Below are 24,218 nucleotides of genomic sequence, written 5' to 3'. Positions count from 1 at the left end.
CTAGAATTATTGTCACATGTTTGCAACAAAGTAGATGCTGAAACAATGAAACAGAAGGTAATCACACCTGAAAATTCCTTTGCAAGCGGTATCATCCTAATGAGGCTCAAATCTACTCCCCATGTCTGCACAGGAGTTCTCATCAACATTCTAACCAAAAGAACCCCCCCCCCAAATTATACATATACACACACAAACATGCACCTACACATCTCCGGCACAATCCAGGTTTCCTTATCACCACGGGCTTATTACCAACAATTTCATGAACTACATACAGACTTGAATGAAATTTCAATTGAAAAGCTCCCAAATAATTTTGGAGAAATAGTTGATTTTTTCATCCAGGCATTCAAGTCAATTTTCAATTCTCCAACTACTTCTGTGATTTCTCCCTAAAAAATTACATACAAACACACACACATATGTAATCAAACACCATTACCTGTGATGGGAGCAATGAAGAAACATGGTCTTCATCAGTAAGTAATCACTTAGAAGAAATCACTAAATACACCCTTCAGTATCAGCACAAATTGTGTCCGATGGATGTCAGGCCATGCACAGCAGAAAGTCAAAACTAATTGTATCTTTGCTTAAAAAAAAAAAATTCCCCTTGACTGGAATCATAGCTCTGAAGAGCACAAACAAATGGAGTGGGATTTCCGGTCTTCCTTCGCAAGGTGCAGCCACGCTAGGTTACTGGGGCCGAGTCTGTTTGAGTCCGCCGGTCTTTTCTATTCTCACACCCTTTCCCCTCTCAGCTCTGTGTCCCCACCGGTGGTCGTGAAGACTCCTGCTGCCCTGGGGTGCTCCAGAGGCTCCAAGCCTCTTCCCAGCTCCTGTCTGCGCGTCACCTCCACGTGCGCACACCCGGAACGCCACTCTCACAGTTTCTATATTTTTTCTTATAACATGATTTCCAAATTTACCTTTTTCAACCTTGATTTTTCAGCAGGTTTCAGGGAACCTAGTTGTACAAGAATACTATATGCCTGATCTCTTGGTTTCGTGAAACTGAATTATCTCTACTTCTTACAGAATGACGATTCAGTCATCGTTTCTTTCACACATTGACTTAATAAATATTAAATGGCAAATGCACACCAGTCCTATGCCAGGCACTAGAGTTACAGCAAAGAACAAAACATAATCCCACACCCTAAATGCCCATTTCTACTTGAAGTAAAAACACTGGTTACGGAAAGCCAAGAGATGAAGGAAGAATGTGGGTCCCCCTCAACAAATGTGTACTTACCCTGGAGCAGACACAGCCACGGCCTCCGCGGGGAGTGCCCCACGGGCCCTGGGCTCCTTCCACAGCCCCGCCGGAGCCCCGGCGCAGATAGGAACAGAGGTTTTAAATGTCAAGGAGCAAAGACACACGGACACTACTTCATGCAATGCCGTGGCCCAGTTTCCTTCCTAGTGAGTATCCCTCAGCAGTCCACGGAGAGGGACAGCACCTGTCACAAGGCAACAAGGTCCAACTGGCCCAGGTGAAGATCAAACCTGTTAGCTTGACCTTGTGGACCAAGGAGGTGTGGTTCTAGGAGCACTGCAGAGAACCAACCAGGGCAAGCAAGTGGTGATCGTAAAATGATGTGTTTCGTCCTGCCCATCTAACAGAGCGCCGGGCTGCAAGAAAGCCCAGAGCCTGAAGTCACAGCAACTCATCTACGAGTTGGAAAGCTGTATAACGTGCTTGGTTTGGGAGCGATTTATTTATATTACCTTATACCCAGTTACCACAGCGCAAAGAAGGGCAGCTAGACCCTGCACTCCCTCACCTCAAAACCCCATTCCCTACCTGCCCCTAACTGGACCCCGATCGGGCTCTCCATTCTGCTTCTCCTTTCACATCTCCCAACTCAGGACATGGACTCCCCAGCTAATGCCCAGTTATTCAAGTCAGAGACATGAAAACATTCTTGACATGTTCTTCGCTGTCATGACGCCCTCAAATCCCATCCACCACATTATGTTAATTCTTCTAAGCAGCACCTATCAGTCTACTTTCTCCTTGTTCCAGGACAGAGCCTTAACCTAAGCCACCATAACTTGTGTGGATAACAAACTCCCTATCTGGACTCTCTCCTCTCTTCTTTTGCTCACCAACCATTGTCCACCTCTGCTCAGAGTCATCTTTCATAACATGGAGTTTTGTCCCCTGCAGGAGGCCTTCAATGAGGTTTATCGCCGCACTTAGAACAAAGTCCAAATTCTTCACCTCAGCTCCGCACCTGTGACTACCAGTGCCCGCACCTCCCTCTCTGATCTCATGTCACACTGACCTCTGCCCTGGTACTGTATGCCAGCCACACCAGTACTCGCATAACTTGATTTTAGCACAAAAGACAGAGGACAGAATCTGTTTACCCATTTTGAACATCACAGATTCCAGCACGGTGACCAGCATGTACACAGGGCTTAGTTTTTGCCCAATGCCTCCAGATTAGCAGTTTTTGAATGCAGCTACATTAGACAATATTTAATGTATCCACATCATACAATAAACAAGACACACAGAAGATGTCTGAATACCTGTAAGTTCTCTAAGCGGTTCTCCAGCAGTGTCATGACCTTCCCCACAGCACTATACACACCACCCTAGGTGCCACTTTTAGTTCTGGAACAGTGGTTACAACGTTTACCTGAACATCACACAAATAAACCTCTGATCCATTTAAAAATATATTAATAGATTGCTTTGTCAGAACTATTTGATAAAAAATGGCATTTTAATTATGTAGTAATACACACTAGCCAGCGCTATATTAAGGTTGTGACAGAGAGAAATGGAAGACTTCTTGAAATATTGATAGGAAAATTAGCCATATTTACTTTTAATGAGAAATTAAAAATTAAACAGGTATGTAATAAGAAAAACTAAGTGGCTAGAACAAACAAAAGAAACTGAATTCATAACTTGGGAAACCAATGCGTCTCAAGGGGGAGAGAAAAGAGTTTTATAAAAAGGGAATAGAATCATGATTTTTGATTCTACTTACAAAGCAGAAAATATTTCATTATTTTCATTTACCAAGGCAACACAGATCTCAATTTTCAGTTTAGATATGATCAAGCAGAATTCAAACCATCAAATTGTAAGAACATATACCAGTTGCAAATTATATAGTCCCAATTTGGCAGCTGAATGTAACCAAATAATTTCACAAGAAAAGAAACTACGGAATCTTAATGGGAATTAGCAAGTGTTATTCTGAAAATAGCCTTCACTAAAAGTACGAGTTTTTAAATGATTCACTGAAATCTTTTCAAATTGTGTGAGGTTTTCTTTGAGACTCAAGAAAGGATTTATGGTAACATGTTTGAGATATTTACTGCTATTTTCACAGTTTGAGTAAATTTCATTTAACCATGCCATACATTTTAGATACATTCTCTGAAATGATCTTAGATGAAAATGGAGGTTTCTTCAAGTCATTCAACAAGTATCTGTGGAAGGCCCACTTGGGTTCAGCATCTTGCTAATAGTCAACTTTCCAGGTGCTTACACTTTTATTTTTCATATTGAAATATAATTCAAATAGTGTAAAACTCACCCTCTTAAAGTTGTACAATTCAGTGGTCTTTTAGTTTATTCACAAGGCAGTGAAATCATTGCCACCACGTAATTCCTGAACATTTCCATTACACCAAAGTGAAGCCCCATACCCACGAGCAGTCCTCTCCTCATGCCCCCCGCAGCCCCCGCAAGTGTCTCACAACCACTAATACGCTTTTCCCCATGGATTTGCTTATACTGAACACGTCACATAAAAGGAATTGTACAATATGTGGCCTTTTGTGTCTGGCTTCTTTCACTTGGCATCATGCTTTTCAGGTCCATCCATGTGGTAACCAGTATTGCTATTTGGTTCCTTTTGATGGCTGAAGTATGTGTCACTGTCAGATGTACTAGACTGTGTTGAGCCACACGTCAGTTGATGGGCATCTGGGCTGTTTCCACTTTGGGGCTGTAATACATAACTCTGAGTGAACATTCCTGTAGGATATTTTTAGGAACACGTTTTCATTTCTCCAAGGCCCACATACCTAGGAGTAGAGCTGCTAGGTTATATGGTAACTCGGATTTTAACCTAAGGAATTGCCAAACTGTTCTCCAAACTTCTGCCCATTTTGCAATCCCTCCAGCAATGTACAAGGGTGCCAATTTCACCACATTTTTAACAACACTCTCTTTGATCCATCTTCTATATTATGACTATCCAAGTGGGTGTGAAGCGGTACTGACTTGCTTCTCCCCAGTGATGAAAGATGTTAACCAGATGCTTAAAATTTCATTGTTTACAATATAATAAAAACCTGCATGCTTGCAGATACAGGTACACAAAGGCACGCGCGCGCGCACACACACACACACACACACACACACACACACACACACAAGCCCTATAAGAAACAGTTTAATAAGCTCAGGTAAAAAAGAAAGTTTCAGAAAGAAAGATGAAGCCTCTAAGAAGTCGTCCTTGCTACACAACCAGGATCTTAGCACTTCCACCCACCAGGAAGGGATGTCTTGAGAGTGAGTGTGAATGCACTTCTTCAAACAACAGAGGCGTGGCTTAGACCAACACAGTCCACTGTACATGGTCTTTCAAAAGAAACAAGACTGGTATGCTTTATTGTTTCAAACAAAGCCAAAACGCCATGGAAATAGCCTAATTTTATTTTTCCTAAAGCATTAGCATCCTTGGTTCCCAAGAGAATCCAATTACAAAGTGCAGATATTCAAGGTACTTTTGGAAATAAGAAAATGGTATAGTACAATATGTATTTGCATTTAGGTGACAAACAAGAATTTATTAACTCACAAAGAACGCCTGCAAAGTATCTTGTTTCGTTTTTTTCAAATCGTTGGATGCCTCACAAATAGCTTAGGGCACAATGTGCAATACATGGCTGTGAGGTGCAATACACACTGTCTGAATAGCATGTAAGTTGGGCTTTAAGATGTAAATTTCAATGTAACAGCAGATGGGATGGCTCCACATCATTACACTGTCCAACCTTAGCAGGATGTATCATCCACCTGAGTCCTGGGGGTGCAGTGTGGCATCTTCACCAGAAAACCATGATCGCTTAATGACAACTTGCACATAAATGACAAATTTTTCCGGCCATCTAAATCTGCTCAACGGCTTCATGAGCCATACTAATGTTAAAATCATAAAAGAATCAGAGTAGGGCTCTCTGGTTTTTTTCACACTAAAAGCAGAGCGATACAAAGAAATGAAGACAATCAAATAAAGGAAAACCTACTTCATGAATAAAAAATGAATACTGGAATCAAATTATACTAAGGAGGTAATGGGAATCTAGTCTTTATGAACATTGTGACATTCTCAGTAATTACATTCCAGTATCTGTTTATGGAAATACCTACAACCTGGACTCTGTTCCAGAAGAACCTGGGACATGAGTGTATTTTCCCCTTATGAAGGCTACTGAGACCCCCATTTACACAATGGCGTTCCAATCTCATGCACTTCATCATTACAGCCACCTAAAATATTGTCTCACCTGGCACTACACTACCTACTAGACCTCCCCAATGCCAACTGGCTAACTCTTCCTGATTTTAAGATACCAAACCTCAGAGTGCCTCTTGCATTTTTTTCTTCTATACCATCTCCCCAAATGAAAACAAATACCAAACTTCCCTAGCTTGGTGGGAGAATGTCCAATTGTCTTTCATAACAGCCTAAGAATCAATGTCACCCTACCCATGTAGATGGCAGAATGCCTGACCTCCTGGGTGACAGGGTTACAACCACTAACACAATACAAGTGAGAAAATAAAATCCAGACAAGCAAACACCCATTAATGAGGATGGATGTTATGTGGTGACAGACCCCTACCAAAGATCAGGCCCTTGTCACCTGTACTCTTCCTTCAACTCACGTATGCAAAGACTATACTGGCTAAAATCCTACTTTATCATGTTACTCCCTGTCCCCAGCCCATCATGGCTTCTTATATCCCATCACCATCAGACTGAACAGCATCACAAATAGGATGGACTCTGAAGTCAAATGGCCTGGGTTCAAATCCTGACTCAACTGCTTGTTACTTTATTACTACTGGCAAGTACTCAATCTATTCTTACATTTATAAAATGACACTTAATAAGACCTGCCTCAGCGTTCTCAATGAGTTGTATATGTAAAATGCTTAGAATAATGTGTTGATCATAAACAATTACATAAATATTAACTGACATGGAACCTTTATCATCATCTGATCATTAATTTCAGCCTAGATTTCAAGGTCTCAAACTATTTATATACCTCCCCCCCAAATATTTATGTAATTATTCATAGCTTACATAGTAGTTATATATCATTTTATTTCATTTAAATCTCATCACTCTATGAATATATAACTAGTTCCATGGCATCTATAAGCTGGTGTACCTGGCACCTAAGTGTCCTGGCATGCATTCTGAAGTATGTCCTATAGAGCTTCCGAATGAGGAGTAGCTCAGAAGAACTGCCCTTGCGACTTCCTGGGGATGCTCAAATGCCAGCCCATTCTCTGTCCAAGGTGCTTAATAAGTATGGCCATAGGGTAGGCACGCAGGGCGCTCTCACCACCAGAGGTCAGCAAAGTGAACATCACACAGATCCCATAGCTTGTAGTTTAAGTCTGACCACTCCAAACACAAGTTGACACGAAACTGAGAGACAAAAATTCCAGTTTTCTTATATAAAGACACCAAGATGGCTACGCTCATAAGATGGACTATTGGGACTCAAATCCAGTTCTCCAGACAGGGCTGCCTACCCGCATAGCCCTTCACATTCTGAGTCTCCCACCTTGGAGCAGAGTCTGGCAGTCCTGCCTGCCCGCATCTCAAGAAAGCCAAGGCTGCACTTCTTCAGCACCTAACAAAGCCACGACTGTCCGCAAGTGGCTAAATAAAACTTTCTGAATTCTAAGCTGTGATCTAGAGTCAGGCCAGGAAATATTCTGCTTGAGTCAATGTGCTTTAACTCACAGACTAGCAACACCTCAACAAGGCACCAGCAGCTTTTCTTTCACAAAAATGCTTCTTGGAGAGTAAACTGGAGTGCGAGAAAATAGTTTAGAGTACGAAAAGGGACTAGAACAATCTTTCATTTTTAATTCAATCTCTACTACACAATGTAAGATTAGAACGAATTTAAGTAACAAGTAAAGGGGACAGTGAGTAAAAATTTGAAGAATTCAATACTTAACACTTGGGAAAAGAGCTTCCTTTTATGAAAAGTAAGATTTTACCGAAAGAGTTAGGGTAGAGCAATGCATTTAAGTTATATATTCTCCTGGCAATAGAGACCCACTGAAGTACGTCTAATTTAGAAATGGGGGAAATACATTTTGAAGACTTCCAAAGAAGTAAATGGGCATCTTAAGGTAAGATTCCTAGAAAACAAATTAATGTGAGGAAATTCTGGGATGAACAGCAAAGCAGCTGGGAGCAGAAGGTTCAGTCAGCAAGACTGGGGGAAAATGGATGACCCGTGTGACCCAGAAATAGAGTGTCCATGAGGAAGGAACAGAGACTTCATGACGCATCTACCCAAATATCCCAAATCAATGTAACTGAATGAAAACCAGTGTGTGTGCTATGCAAACAGCTTCAAAGGCAGCATCCGCCCCTGCACCCACTTCCATCTAGATTTCTAAGTCCATTCTTGATTCACCAGAATTTCTGTAGCCGTTGCATGCAGACATTTTAATAAAATTTATTTTGTATAAATAATATTCACTGAGGCAAAAAGAGAAGTTCAACTTTTCAACATGGAAAAGTGGTTTCAAATGGAGCCACAGAGAAATGCCGCCGAGGCAACAGGGACTCACCAAAGGAAACTGTCAGGTCAGGACTTGATAATCAATTAGTTCTACCCCAGGGAGTCTAACAATATTTAGAGAGTGATAAGATCGATTCAGAGTGCTATGGAAAGGTTCAAGTGAACCCAGAGGGAATAAGCAGGTTAAACAGAAGACTTCAGCTTCCACCCTGGTCCTGCCACCGAGGTGAGAAAGCCTAAGAAAAAAAAGACAAAACAAGCAAACAAAAGCCGACAACAAACACAACCACAAAAAAATAATAAAAACCAGATTTTCTACTACACTGATGACTAGATGTTAAGGGTGAAAAGAAAAAAAATCCAGAAGAACAAGGAGCTGGTTTCAGGCAAGAGCAAAAGATCCAGGGAAAGAACTGCAGGTTTAGGAAACACTCAAACTAGTTTCAGCAACGAGAGGGTGCATGTGCTTGTATAACATCAGTTTAATTGCACAGAATATGGGACAGGAAGATTCATGATTAATTCACTCCAAGGGACTAGGGATTTTGTCAGCACAAAAGGAAAAAGTGCAGGACTTGGTAACGGTAAGCAATATGCTGGGGCTTCCCGGCAACTTGAAAACTTGACGTAAAAAGCACAAAAAGAATTAAAACAAACCGGAGAGACTATTCCCTAGTGAGACAGCGCTTCCTCCTCTGTGTCCGCCAGCTGCCGGGTTCTGCTCAGCCTGGTTCTTCTCCCAGCTGTGGGGTCCCCAATGTCCAAGCTCATCAACTTCTTGAATGGGCCGTTCCTTCGTGCTTGGTTGGATCTCGAGGTGCTTTACAACACAGGAAGGTCAGAAAGCTTGTGTGGGCTTAAGACTGAGATGTTCTCCCCATACCCAGTGACAGAGACATGGATGGAGACAGAGACATAGAGACGTACAGAGAGAAAGAAATCTATCGCTCTGGCTAGCGGAAGAAGGCAGTGCAACTTCTCTCTGGGCAGAAGCGCCCACTTGAACAAGGTCACCAATGCGATCAGTCAGCAACACGGGCTCTACCACAGGCAGGCAGAGTTACCAGACCCAGGGAGAGGCAGGGGCACCTCTGCTCCTAGCGTCCAGGGAGGTGGGAAGTTGCGTGGGTCACCTCCTGCACATGCTCAGAGGCAGCAATGATTTTACCTGCAGCAGGCCACTAAGCATGTGGATTTAGAGAAACAACTGCCCCAGCTGTCCTTTTGTCACAGCCACCAGAAAAGTCTGTGAATGGGAGTCCTCGTGCATGCAGATCCTTTTGTTCTTTACGGCTGCCCGTTTGCTAGGAGGTTTTCAATGCCCACTGGGATCAGAGCAGGAATTCAGAAATTCATACTGGGCACAGGGTTCTTATGTCACCTCGCCTTGATTTCCCAAGGGCGGGAATATCAGGAAAGGGGGGAGCATAAAGATTCCCACCATGGCCCCCACTCAGAAACATGCACGCCAAGCAGAATGCCAACTCAGAAGGGCGGCCAGGCCTCTTTCCCCTCTTAACCTAACTCTGGGAAAAACACCAAAGTGCAAAAGTCCAGATTAGGTGGGGACACTCTGATTTCATCAATCCAACCCAAGCAGCTGCTAAAAGAAAGAAACCCTTTATGCAGCTTTGTAATAGAAGAATAGGAGGCTAAAAGGCTCCCGTGAAGCCCCGGCCATTAATCTTAAAACCACCAGTACTTAACCTTGTTTCTCTTCATCTTCACAGCCTAGTTTCCCAATCTGATCCCGACTGCCTCCAGGTCTCTGCTCAGCACCAAGCGGTTGACCTGAATCAGACCCCTCAGTCTATTTATCAGCCACATTAGTTATCTTGAGCAAACTCATCAGTTTCCCCACCGAAAAATGGGATGGTATAGGATTCAACTAGCACACTCTTTGACAGATTCAGTTATATGTTGCTGACATTATTATGCATGATGACTATGGTCTGGGCTCCTCCCAGAAGCAGACACAGACACGAGGGTCTCTACAAGTCACTGACATGGGAGGCACAGATGCTGTGATAGATGGTGGGGCAGCAAGCTGGGGTGGGCAAGGCAGCCACACGTGGGCATTACAAGTTCTCACCAAGGGTGACTGCAACGCAACCTCACTGGGAACTCTGGGAGCTGGTACAGACATGCCAGGGTGTTAGCCGCCCATAGGGTTGGGGCTTAACTCCTGTCACCTGTGGCTTGCCTTAGTCGGCATCAGGGCACGGAGAAAGCACCGGTCGGAAGTCTGTGAGAATGCAATGGGGCTCAGGGCTTCAGAAAGGGCCCTGGGGGCACAGTTACTGGCACTCCTTCCTGCCCCCTCTTTCTCATTCAACTCCTGAACCAACCAGCCCAGCTCCTGTGAAGTCTTAGTGATGGGCTCCCTGACCACGTCAGTCATCACTCATCTCCCATGGTGCTTTCTGTGTAGACAGCCCGCCGCGGCCAACAGGGTGTCACCAGAGGCCTTCTACCATCTCTACCAAACTGCCTTAGTTTCCCACTTTATAAAATGGATTAGTAGTAATATAGCCACCTGGTACTAGAATTCTTGTAAAGAGTAAATGACTTAAAACATCAGTGTGCTTAGAACTGTAAAAGCATCCAGTAAACATCCTTAAATCTCAGCTATGTGTGAATGACTTCAACAGAAATATCCATTTGCCATGAATTTATAGTCTTTCTAAAATACAGGTCAAAAAGAAAAGTCAGGGCCTCCCCGGTGGCGCAGCGGTTGAGCGCTGGGTTGCAAAGCTGCCCGCGGCCTCTCCGGCGCCAGTTCGATCCCCGGCTGCTCCCCGGCCACCCGAGGAGGGTCCCACATGGCGCGCAGACCTCTCCTGCCGCTCGCTGCTCCCCTCAGCAGTGTACTTCGGTCCTTCTGCCTGCTCTGCTCCCCGCTCTGGCTCTGGTGAATTCTCTCACCCTCCCGCGCTTCTGACTGTACCCAGTGCATGTATAAACAAAAAAACAAAACAAACAAATAAATGAATAAATAAATAAAACATGCCTCTATTTAAAAAAAAAAAAGAAAAAAAAAAGAAAAGTCAAATCCCTTGCTAAAATCACACAAATGTGCACCCACATACATCACTAGTTAATCCTTGCTGTCAAACTTTACATGTGCTATTTTTCAATCCTCTGAAATTCCTAACACAGGTATTATTACTTCCCCATTTTATAGATGAGGAGGGATTTTTTAACCAAGATTATCTGCCCCCCGAGTCTTTGTTCTTAAAATGCGGTAGAGTCACACTTGTCTGCAGAAAAAGTGATCTTTCACCTCTCAAGACAGTCTACACTCAGACTTCAGCAATTCATCAAAACTACCATTTAATGGCCAACAGGCATATGAAAAAATGTTCAACATCACTTGTAATCAGGGAAATGCAAATCAAAACTACAATGAGGTACCATCTTACACCAGTGAGAATGGCACGTATTAAAAAAACTAGCAACAACAAATGTTGGCGAGGGTGTGGAGAAAAAGGAACTCTTCTGCACTGTTGGTGGGAGTGCAAACTGGTCCAACCACTGTGGAGAGCTGTGTGGAGATTTCTGGACCTACTAAACATAGAGCTTCCATATGATCCAGCAATTCCACTCCTAGGTATTTACCTAACAAAGGACACAGAAACATCAATTCCAAAGAGTACCTGCACCCCTATGTTTATAGCAGCACTGTTTACAATAGCTAAGCTTTGGAAACAACCCAAATGCCCAAAAATAGATGACTGGAGCAAGAAGATGTGGTACATATATACCATGGAATATTACTCAGCAATCAAAAAAAGATAAACACATGCAATTTGCAGCAACATGGATGGCGCTGGAAGGGATCATGCTCAGCGAAATAAGCCAGAAAGAAAAAGAAAAATACCAGATGGTCTCACTCATAGCAGGAATCTAGAAAACTTAAATAAGTGAGCAGGAAAAAGAATAAGAAAGAAAATATCAAAATCTACAAACAACTATGAACCAGAGACACTCTGTGGTGGGTGGGGGGCAGGGAAAGGAGGGCTTGGGGTCAAAATAAGGGGGTTGTAATTGTATGGGGAATATTAAAAAAAAAAAAACTACCATTTAAGTGTCCTCACTAATTACTGTTTTCAGTGGTTTCAGATCCAGGCAAACTGAATGTACAGTAGCAGGATATGCAGCCCCAAAATATGCCACCTGGCATAAGGATTATTTTGAGTTGAAGACAAGGCAAAATATCTGAGAAGCAGCAGATACAAGAAAAGTTCTCTGCCTCCCTCTAATTGCCTAAAATTAAGATATAAGTTGCAAAGATGTTCCTGCTCCCATCTCTTCCACCCACCCCAGAGGAAGCCCTGTAACAAAGGTTAATAAAAAGCCCTTTCTCATCAGCCATTGCCCCTAGCTACATTTGCCTGCCTACTCATTGCTGCCCTCGTCCTTTGCTCGTCACTTCTATGAAAAAATTGTTGTTCTTTAAGTCAGTAAAAGCCCCAGTTCTACCCACCCATGGAGTTGCTCACCTGTGGGTGCTCCCTCAGGTAGATGCCATGATCATGCCAATCAACTCCTGTGTTTTTCTCCTGCTAATTTGTCTTCTGCCCATCCAATTTACAAGGCCCCAGTCTGAAATTCTAGGATATAGTAGGGAAAAGAAGTGGTTCGTCTCCTATGTGGTCTGGGTTGTGAGTCTCAGTATGGGCCTGAGTCTCAGTATTCCATATTTCAGGGTGGTGATTTGCCCAGTAATCTCAATCCTCTGATGATACTAAGAAAATCTGCTGATTTTCCCATTTGTTTGGGTTTTTTCTTGTTGAGGACAGGGGTGGCGACTTCTAAGCTCTTTACATATCAGTGCTGAAACACTGTCTATTAATAAGAGATATGACACTTTAACCACCCAAACAATTAGGAAGGACATAATTTCAGCATATAGTTTTCCTGAGAGGGAAGTTGGTGACTTTGCTCAACATACCACAGCATAGATGAATTTTGAAAATATTTCAAACATAGAAAATCTCAGGCATAAAACTTACACTCTATCAGATGTAATTATCTTATGTACACGTCAATTGTAGATCTATATGGAGAGTAGTACAAAGTAATGTGCAAATACCCAAGCTCTTTTGGTAACTGTTGTCACAGTCATGGGTAAAAAAAAGAAACCAAAAGTAAACATCAGTTTTTAAAATAAGTTAAAAACAAACAAGTAACCATCATCCAAATGTCATTTTCTGTTTGGAATACATGCTATACAAATAGAGATGGCAAGAAACAAAAGCATCATTGCCTTCTCTCATTTATCCCTGGAGGGCCAGGCACTTGGGGAGGGGTGTGTGCCGGAGGTGGACTTGTGAAGTGTGCCCAAACTGGCAGCCTGTCTTCCCTAGCCCTATCCTGCAAAATCAGATATAATCAGGGATGGAAGCCACAGAGGGGCAAAAACTTACCTTTGCAACTGCTTACCAAGTACTGGTATGAAAGATCACTATCCCTACTTTTAGCCCCATATTTTGCCCAAATCTCCACGAGCTGCATGGTCACATCATATCACTTTCCCTTTGAAGATAAGATTTTTGCCAAAAAGTAGAGGTCTTGCCAGGGTCTGCCCTTGGGAACACCACAGAGGAATCATCGTCTCGTTGCTATGAAACACCATTCAGATGTACTGTTCCTTGGCAAAATCCCATCAAAAGTTAAAAAACAGCTTAGTTTCTCCTAATAAATGGGTGTGTCTTCCTCTGCTGGGAGTTACTCAGCCATTTATTTGGTTGTCCTCCCAGGCCCCCTTACTACATACTTAAGTCTTACATGAGCTAAAACAACATGTGTTGGAAGTGGGCGAATAAGGTGCAAATATGTGCTCACCTAGAAAATGTTAGGTCAAACCAGGTCAGCGAACACCTTACAGGAGGTTCCTCACCTGTCTGAGCCTTGAAAGATAGCTTGTGGGTGAAAGGAAGAAGGGGCTGCAGGAAAGCATCACCCCGGACAGATCTGCAATGGCGCTTATTTTGAAACAAGCAAATTTGTTGACATGCGATTAGTCTATCAGGGAGTAATTTGAGCATACACCAAATTTCAAATTTGATTATGCACAATTTCATCAGCTTAGGAAGCATCAGGTGAATGCAGAAAACGGTGCCCACTGAAGCAAGATGCACAGAAACTCACTAATGTACACGTCTGCCCACCTCCCATGTCTGCAGCTACCTCAGCTCACAGAGCATGTGGTGAGCTACACCCAGCCGCTCCTGCAGTGACAGCCTGCCACCCCATTCCACCCAAATGCTCTACCACTGTGCCACCCAATTCCAACACCCTTCTTCCGCCAGGCAGCACCCCCAACAACAAAGTTCAGGATGCTAATACCGTACTTCTTGTATTATATGTGCATTTCTCAACCATTTCACAAGGGGGAAACCATGCTGCCATTGCATTAGGTTCCTCATTTCTTTTAGATGCATGACTGCCAGAGTTTGAGGGTTTTGCTACTAGCACAATGTGCCCCATCAACTCTGGGGGTTTTGTCATGCCATTTTGTGTTTTTCAGGATGGAGAGTGTGTGGGAGAGACGAGAGCCTGTACCCGAAAACCGCTGGGCAGTGACACTCTTCTACCACTTCCCCTCGAACTTTTTCTCCTACGTACCCAGTCTTTTCCTGAAGTCACCAGACAGATGCTCTCATCACCCAGGCGTTTAAAAGGCCACAAGCTCTGAACTTTCTCGGACCAATCAGAGTAAGTTGGGGCAGATTCTCTCTCAACCTATGCCTCCTGAGCCTCCCCAGACTTACCTCTCTACCAAAAGTCACTCCCTTCCTTCACATGGAACTCAGAAAGCAGACACAGGTAATGTGGGGCATTTACTTGGCTAGATGTTCTAAATGTGCAAAAGTTCATCTGACTGTGGTTCCTGAAGGAGACACACAGCATTCCTGTGTGGCCAGATGCTTTTGTGAAGAGCATGATCAGTGGAACATTCAGTGCGGCCAATGAATGCCCATTTCAGAAAGAAGAGAAGGGTGAAAATGGGAACCCACGATCAGATGCTGTGATGACACAGGCAGCTCACTGAACGAAGGGCATTTACAGGCGCCGTGCGTGGTTCACTTCCAGACAGCACGCAAGGTCAAACCACTGACTGTCGGTTACAATAAGCTTCCAAACTTCTGGTCAATTACCTGGTTAATAACAAAAGACAAGGCTATGACATCATTACAGTTAGAATTAATTTACACAGACCAGCTTCCTGTTCATCAAATACATCTTTAAAAGCATTTAATTATTTTTCACCTAGAAAGTAACACTCAGCTTTGTTCATTGAAAAGCAATCTTGCCGCATTCAACATGAAAGGCTGTCAGGCTGCGTGGAGACATACAGGACAAAAGGCTTGCCAGGGCTCAGCGCGGCGCTACGGGAGCACTAGGTGGTGGCTGATGAGACACATCTCAACAGTTTCCGAACATAAAGTTGTCAGGCAGCTGGGGGTAAACAGACTCTGGGAAAAGAAATGTCCCAAGGCTTTTTGTCAAAATGAGACAAAAAATTAGCAATATTAAGGGGTACAGGCCAGTCTTGGTGAGATACCCAGAATACACCCACCAGCTATGTGACCTTAGAAAGCCAGTAACCTACCAGTTTCCACCTATGAAAGGAGATAAAGCAGGTGTTTTTGGCTTTGGAAATAAAATTGGGAAACAGTAGTGCTCTCAATGCATATAAACAAATAAAATAAGGTCCTAAGATCAAAATTTTAAAATTGCTTAAAAGTGTTTTTATAACTTAGCAACAATTCTCCTTTTTCTGGATTTTCTATAACTCTACCTTTTAAAACAGCACCATGTGATTTAATTATATTTTCTTAAAATATAATGGGGGATGTGGAAGGCATGTGAAAGTAGAAGTGATTGTTAATGAAAATAAGTTTTACAGTACAATCTCAAACTAGAGTTTCTGTCAAAATTATCTGATAATTTGAAAAATTAATGAGCCTCCACTTTAGGATAAAAAATATCTCAACATGTCAAATGGCAAAACGTGTATTTTTCCCTCCTTTTTAAAATGGTACAGTCATAACAGAAATGATTACATTATCTTTACACATGAAAAATTAAATGACTGGATTTTGTATATAATCCTGACTTTTGCTCTGCAGCGTGGTGAATTAGTGCCACCTCCAATTCTGATCCATCACCACTTATTATTTCCAGAATCAGTCATCAGTCAGTTCCTTCTCTCGCAGACTACAAGTTCTAGGGTAATGAGGTCTCATTAAAGTTCCCCAGCTGACAGCCCTTCAGACGTCGTGGGTCCGTAAAGCAGGAGGTTCCAGGAGCAGAAATCCTGGCAGCCAAGGCCACTGCCTTTTGGAGGATCCAAGGAACTCTATTCTCACATTTGCTCAGCGTAAGATTTCTTTGTCTACCTAAAGTCAGTGAAAAAGCAATAGCCATCCCATTTCATCTGTGTAAGAACTATGAGTGAATTATTTATATAGCTGAAAATCTCTGGACACGAGAACCAGCTGAGAGGGGAAAGGTAAGCCAGACTTCAGAGAGGTTGTTTATGTCCCCACAAAGCACACAGGATGCCCACTGCTAACTAGGTGGTAGTCACAGCTCAGGGTTTTTTGCCTGCCCAGCATCAATACCTCCTCCTTTCAGGAACAGGAATCGGCCTCCTAGCCCCAGGGAAGTGGTCCTGGGGGGGGGTCTAGCATCAAGAGGGTTTTTCCTACACTGATCAAAGGGTGACTGTGACCCTGGAACCTAACACTTGTGCAGAGACACTAAAGGCCAACAACTTTTGAAGCTGACACTCAAAGCATTAACTTAAAGAATGTTCCAGATGTACCAAACCTATCCAAATCTCAAAAGATTTTGCCTACCAGCTGCCCTGGTAGTTTGGTTTTCTGTCAATTTTGAGTTCATACATATACCTCCAATAAGTTTCTTGTTCTTGAAAAAGTTATCTGGAGAATTTAACTTTGTTTTTGTTGTTTGTAGTCAAAGGACCTTCCCCAGAACACTCGATTATTTGCCAAGGGATGGCAAGCAGATCCTGTTTACAAGTACTATCAAGTATTACCAAGGTCTACTGAGTACAACCCTTTAGCCCACAGGAAAATCAAAACATGGAGGGTATATAAGCATTTCTCAAAAATCTGCTGAGAAATCTAGTCCTGAAGAAGTGTGCAGGCTCAGGGAGAGCGTGTGAGGGCAGCTTCCACAAAGAATCAGCAAAATGTCGTACTTAGCACATAAACCCTGACACGAGATGAAGACTATTGCCACAAAAGGATAAAGGTCTAAGATCAGTCGTCTAGCTATACAGGGCAGGTGTTTTAAATAATACACCTAACAGGGCCTCCCCGGTGGCACAGCGGTTGAGCGCTGGGTTGCGAAGCTGCCTGCAGCCTCTGCACCGCCGGTTCGATCCCTGGCTGCTCCCGACCACCGGAAGAGGGTCCCACATGGCGCGCAGACCTCTCCTGCCGCCCGCTGCTCCCCTCAGCAGTGTACTTCGGTCCTTCTGCCTGCTCTGCTCCCCGCCCCGCTCTGGCTCTGGTGAATTCTCTCACCCTCCCGCGCTTCTGACTATACCCAGTCAGTGCTTGTATAAATAAATAAGTAAATAAAATAAAAAATAAATCTTTAAAAAAAAAAAAAGGATGTAAAACAATGGAAACTTCATTAAATAAAAATTTAAAAAAAACAGTTTTAGGGGCCTCCCTGGTGGCACAAGGGGTTAAGACGCAGCACTGTGGTGCAATCTGTAACCACTGCAGCACGAGTTTGATCCCCGGCCAGGGAGCTGACCCACATGGCACAGCAGACCTCTCCTGTCTTGCTCCCTGCTCCCCACAGCAGTGTATTTCAGTAGATCCGCCTGTTCTGCTCCCGACTCTGTCTCTGGTGAATCCTCTCACCCCTCCATCTCTATCTAGCCTGCACCCTAGCTCTTGTATGTATAAACAGATCCTTAAAAAATAAATAAAAGTTTTAAAGTTTTGTGTAGGATGTCTTGTATAGTAGGAAGAGAGAGAACAACAACAACAAAAAATACTGGGGCAGGAATTATCCTGTGGGCAGTGCGGAGGAAGAGGAAATACCAGATAGTGAAAAGCTATAAACCATCTCACGAAAAGGCTGTGCTTTAAGTCATCAGTTGGTGGGTGTAACAGCTACAGGCTGGAAATTTAAAAAACTAAATGGCCCCTTATTAACGTGAGGTTAAGGTGGCTTGAGAAAAGAGGAACTCTGGAAACACTCCGGTATGAAGGCAGGGACTACCTGCAGCTGAACATATGTATTCCCGCATTTGTTCCAACTCTGAATCACCACAGATTCATTACAACACACACAGTGGCAAATTGCTAATATTTGTAACATAAAAAAAATGTAGCCAAATTTCTTTCACAGTGCTGCCCAAGAGACTTTCCTCAAGGAAAAAAAATCCAAAATTAGAAATAGCTGCCAACATACATACACACATGCCTATATATTATTTATATCAAGCCCAAGTCATTGTAATATGTATATAAATTTCATTTCTAATTATCCTGATATTGTGACTTTGGATTAAAAATGCATTAAGCAAGTTAACACCATGGAAAAACAGCTGTTGGTATAATGACAACACTCCTGGCGCTGAAGCCAGATCTGGGGTCAACTGTGGATGCCGTGGCTCCCTCATAGGTGGCCTCGGGCAAACCATATAATCAGTCCTGCCGAGCGTCTGTTTCTTTATCCACAAATGAAAAAAATTCCACTTATTTCCTCCAGCCATTGTGAAGAATAGATGAAGTAGCACATTATGTGAAAGCACGTAGCACACCCCCAAAGTTTGCTTTCCATTCTCTTCCTCTCCATAAAGTAATGAGCGTTTCCCCCCATGGACTCGACTTTATTGCTTTATAATTATGATGTGCATGTAACAATGTCCAAGAAACTAGATGGTAAATAACAGCAACATGCAGACCTGAATGCACACTCTGGAGCTGGCTAGTGTGAGATCCCAGGGGCCAGTGCACACTAGCTCGGGCTTCCCAGAAATGTGATACATTTTCTTTTCTGAATACAACCCAAATTATCTATGGGCTTTGAAATATCACCATCCCTGATGGTGTGCAGAGCAGCTGGCTGATTGAAAGTGGCCCCCTCCCCTGCGCCCCAGCTGTCACCAGGAAACCCTCTTCGATGTGTGAAAAAGACAATGTGGTATTACTAGCACCACCATTAATAACCATCTAACAAATACTTAGCATGTGAAATTATTTTTCTCATGAAAGTTCACTATTAACTAAAAATTAACTCTTTAAGAAAAACCCTTTACCATATAAATGCAAACGAGCCGCTTTCACACAATAGAAAACAGAGGGCAAACACCTGTAATTTATTTCCACGAATGCCTTGTTTCTTTTTCCTTGAATCATTTGTAATGCTAAACAACGGCCAGATAAAATATTAGTTTTAACAGTGACGCAGCTGTCAGAGTTCACAGGGATTAAAATCAAAAAACTTAGGTTTCTCAAAAAATGCGCATAGATGCCTCCCTACTTTAATAAAATATGGGTCAAATTAAAGACTGGATTTATTTTCATAATTACTCACCACATACCCCGCATGAGAAACTACGCTGATGTTTGACATTGTTGAAAACCCTGGAAGCTGACTTCAGAACAAGTTTGTGAATCCCACTCACCAGAATGCCTAACCCAAGACTTTTTAGTTTAGCTTCTCTCCTAAGGAATTGGAGCTTCACACCCAGACCAGAGAGAGTGTCACAACCAGGTCCCAGTTCCTAGATTCCAGGGACATACCTTGGGGTGCCTCAGCAAGGGGTTCAAGATGAGCACAGCAGTAGCATTTGCCCTTCAACTTCAGAGGTCAGATTCTGCTAAAGAGAGCTGCCTGCTAGAAGAGCTGAGGGCCAAGGCTTAGCAGCATAAAAGAATCTCTCTTAAAAGCATTTTTATCTTGTTAACAGCTTAAGAGAATTTTTCACACATACAGCAGGCTCGACTAAGGTCGTTTCAGTCAACATCATGTTGTTAATGTGAATGAGTAAAAAGAAACCTCACTAAGCCCACCCTGAAAGGATATTTTTGGAGAAACTGGTTTTGTTGTATGTCATTTAAGGTCACAGTTTCCAAAATTCTAGAGGACACCGAGCGAGGACATAGTGTAACAGCATAGATCTAACTTCAGAATGTGGAGATTATTTATCCCCACCTCTAGGTTCTGTTGTCAAGAAAACAAAATGATGACTAAGGAAGATGACTTTCAAGTATTTTAATGCTCATATGTTTACATGTACCACAGATACAAAAATGAATTTTATCACTTTTTTAAAAATGGAATACAAAACCTTGCGTTGTGTTACCATTAAGCATCCACATTGGAAACTCCCATTTCCGAGGAAGAACCCCCTCATTTCACTACACGGCCTCAGCGGGTCTCAAGCACTGTGACGGTGTCCGCTTCCATAGCTGACTGCCCCCTCCCCCAACTGAAGATAAACATTAGTCTCCCCCTGACTTGACCTTCCAGTAAACAACCAACACCACGCATGAAGTGCAACGTTGTGGTGGTAAAGCTGAAGCTGGTGTATTTCTACCAGGGGTGGAGGTTTAACCGCCTCTGAGCATTTGCTTTGTTTCCTCCAGAGTAACACAAAAGATTTGACGCTTCAGTTCAACATCTGTGATCGTTTATAAAGAAAAACAGTGGGTTAGGTAATAACAAAAGTGCCTCATTTATAAAAATATTATGAGGAAATCAAAGTTGGATGTGAGGAGATAACGACCGTTCCTGTGTCCAAAGGGCCGCGTTTAGACAGCTGCCGGGCCTGCCGCAGGTGGACGGTTTGCACTTGGTTTAACTCAGTGTTCCCAGGCAGCCACACACCGCGACGTCTGTACTTCACAGGGGAGACGAAGGCCGCGAGGATGTTAACTAATCGCTGCACACCATCAGCACGCAGCAGAGGCAGGAGTCATAGCAAGGCCACCTGGCCTAAAACTGCTAGAGAAGTGCAAGGCCTTTGAAAAATGAACGTTGCTTGATGGGACAGTGTTCACTTAGCACTAACAAAACCACTGCTATCCACTATGAAGACTCTCACTCACCCGCAGTATCCAGAGGCGTGGCCGGGCCTCTACAGCAGCCGGTGCTCAAGCAGCTGCCAAGGGTCTCTCAAGGCCCACAGGGTGGCTCTGACCTGATGGAATGAGTCTAGGCCTCAGGCAGCCACGTCAAATCCTCAATATTCCTTTCTCTCCCCACACTGGGCCCCTGAAAAGGGAAGGGGAAAGTTGTAAGTGCACCCGGCCAAGCATCCACCTGAGACAACAGCAGGTGAAGATGTAGGGAAAATGGAGTAGCTCAGTTCTTTTTCAGTGTCCTGCTGCCAGCACCTGAGGCTTTGCTTTCCTCCCTGGTATCACTGCCCACATGTGATATCATGATAGAGCAAAAAAGTTGGGGTACAGGCACAGAGAGAGCATGCACACTTGTGGTTGTAGACACCCAGGCCAAGAAGTGTGGGAATGGAGTGTGAGTACCTGGAAGTACGGATGCCTGGTGAAGACCATTACAAGACTGGACAGAGTGAGGAGATCCCAGGGGCTGAGAAGCTTTTGGCTACCGCCTGCCTCCCTCATGCCATTCTCCCCACTTGCAGCTCTGCCTGGACCTGGTCCACTGCTTCAGTATTAAAGGCCTGTCACATCTATAGAGGGCACCAAGATTCTCTTTGCATTTGCCCAAATCAACAATGAAGCTGCCTGCTCTGGAATGGTTGCCTCACAGAAGGGCACTAGGTAAAGCAGAAAATGAAGGCATGGAGAAGAAGTGTGAGGCCTTCGTTGCTTCTATGGAGCTGGTTGACATGTGGGAGGACTTGCTTGCAAGTCACAGTTCCATAAAACTTCTCAAAGGTGGTGGGTTACCCACTGTAGGGTAAATGATTGTCAGGCTGTTCTGCTCTCCAGCCATTAGGATTGGTGATGGATCCCTGGGGCCCTGAATGCATGCCTAATGGTGGGCACCTGGAGTGGGGTGTGGACATACGTAAGTGAATACACCTGAGCTGAGAGACTGGGCTCTTAAGGGCAGCGTCACAGGGATGCCAGCAGTAGAACAAGACCACGAGAGAATGCCAGAGAGCTCAGAGTGAAAATTCTCCAGGGGCTGGGAAGCCTGCCAGCGTCCCTCCCACCCCCAGCACCCCTGCCTGCCTTGAGCAAGCACACAGGCAAGGCAGCTGGAGGGCCCAGAAGCTCTGGAGGCAACTGGCCCTCCCAGCCCCCCACAAATCTTTTGCACTTTCTCTGGCCTCTGGCGTTCTCGCATCATCTTGTGGTCTCACCTCTACTGCAGTCACGCCGCTTGTCTGCTCACTACTGCTATTGCTGCTGCTTTTATTCCCGCCTATAGGCTCAGGTGTGCACACTTACGCATGCCACATCCATACTCCAGGTGTCCACAATCAGGCACGTGCGCTCCGCGCCCACCCTCCCAGGCACCTTCTGCAAGATCAAGGCCACAGGTGATAAGCACAAAGACCAGTGTCTTAAAAAGCCTGACTACACGTGCAGATCTCTCCCGCCGCACCCGCTGCTCCCCTCAGCAGTGTACTTCGTCAGTCTGCCTGTTCTGTTCTCTGCCCTGGCTCTGGTGAATTCTCTCACCCTCCCACACTTCTGACCGTACCCAGTGCTTATATAAATAAATAAATTAATTTAAAAAAAAAAAGCCTGATTAATCCATTTACCCTGCAGGCCCCTAAGCAGCAGAAAGCTCAGACTATTTGTGCCCTACAACATCTAACCCCAAGAAAACTCCTTCCAGCACAATCTATGTACTTGTTTTACGCAGTTCTAAAGTTATTTAATAACATCTCGTCTTGGAGCTGTGTCTGCGTGACTTGGTGTTGACGCTTTTCCGCACTGTTGCGTTGAAGCAACCTTTCAGTCCCCTTGGCAGGTAGCAAAGGTTTCACCTGCACTCACAGTCCATTTGTGACTTCATAATAGCTGGTCTTGTCCCTATGCCATGAACTCTCAACCTTATTAGATTTTAACTTTAAATATGACACTTTAGTCAGAACCAGCAAACAACGCGATAAAAATGTGAGAAACCAGACTATTAAGGGATAATTTCAAAAATTTTTGAAGCAGCGGCCAGGTCCAGCTGCCACCGAGTGCACTGCAGAGACTGTTACAGGACAGGGAGAGGGGCAACGGGCTCAGCGATGACTGCGCAGGAATCCCTCTGCTGGCAGCCCGGGGCCTGCGGCAGAGTCTACCCTGGGTTTGGGGACACAAGCGTGTGATGTTCGGGGAGCGGCTGCTGAAGTCTGCCCTGGAAAGGGGCTACCTCCCGGCGGATTTCCGGAGCCCCATTAAGAGAAGCCCCGTCGGGGGCGTGGGGGGGCGGGGGGGCGGGCGCGGGGGCGCGGGGGGACGGGGACGGGGGCGCGGGGGGGACGGGGACGGGGGCGCGGGGGGGCGGGGACGGGGGCGCGGGGGGGGCGGGGACGGGGGCGCGGGGGGGGGGGCCTGGACTCAGAGACGCGGGGCGGGGCGCGCCGGGGCCTCTGGAAGCGCCGCGACGCCGCCTCGCCCCGGGGCTCCCCGCCGGCCCCGGCGCCCCGCGCACGCCCTTCCGGGAGCGCCGGCCGCCGCGGGGAAGGCGCCGACGGCGGGCGGCCGGGCAGCGGTCCCGAGAGACGCCCTCCCGCTCCGGCCCCGCGCCGCCCGGCCCGCCCCGCCGCCCGGGAACGCGGCGGCCGCGCGCAGCAGCAAAACGAGGGACGGGCGAGACACACGGAAACTCACGCTCTAAATCTCGCCTGCGTCCCGACGGCTCCGGCGCATGTGCGTCATCACGCAGGGCCTCGGATGCCGGGCGCCGCAGGTCCCCGCGCGGGGGCGGGGCCAGGATGTGGGCGGGGCAGGGGCGGGGCCATGGGGCGGGGCCTGGAGAGCCGGGGCGGCCTGGGGGCAGGGAGGGCCGGGAGGCGGGCCGGCCGCGGCGCAAGCTCCGCTTTGCGGGCCGCGCTCTGCTCCCCGCTGGCGTCCCGGGCCTGTGCGGTGCCGGCGACTGCGAGGAGGCGCTGGGGACGCCGCGGGGTGAGCCTCTGGCCTCGATTCCTCTTCTCAGCTCAGGGTGAAACCTAGATAACAGCCCTTCCGGCTATGAATACTGATCGCCTGCCCGGAATGGAGCAGCCCAGGGGCCTGCCGGCCTTTGCGGGAGCGGACTTGAGACAGACATGGCCCAGGGGCCGCATCGTGCCTCAGAAGATGCCCGTCTGGGCCCGAGCTCTGCACCTGTTCTTGCTGCTGCTGATGATGATGCTGCTGCTGCGCGGGGAGTCAGATGCTGCCTGTTAAGTGGATGGTGGGACA

The 24,218-nt window shown here is 45.4% G+C and overlaps 1 protein-coding gene across 10 annotated transcripts in view; it reads right to left on the bottom strand.

Moving 5' to 3' along the window:
- Positions 1-23,709, bottom strand: part of RHBDD1 (rhomboid domain containing 1) — a 120,856-nt gene extending 97,147 nt beyond the window's left edge. For 2 of the 10 annotated variants that reach the window (XR_005127677.2, XM_054700112.1), the window contains exons 1-2: positions 23,646-23,709; positions 20,934-21,099 (exon numbers count right to left, since the gene is read on the bottom strand). The gene's annotated coding sequence lies outside the window, so the exon portion shown is untranslated. The other 8 variants (XM_054700120.1, XM_054700116.1, XM_054700119.1 and 5 more) reach the window with 8 other exon arrangements.
- Positions 23,710-24,218: the final 509 nt, after the last annotated feature.

The sequence above is a fragment of the Talpa occidentalis genome, unplaced genomic scaffold (genome assembly GCF_014898055.3).
Source record: "Talpa occidentalis isolate TD23 unplaced genomic scaffold, MPIMG_talOcc4v2.1 talOcc4.3, whole genome shotgun sequence".
Lineage (NCBI taxonomy): Eukaryota > Metazoa > Chordata > Mammalia > Eulipotyphla > Talpidae > Talpa > Talpa occidentalis.
Note: the sequence above shows the minus strand (reverse complement) of the source record. Positions and strands in the feature narration are given on the sequence as shown.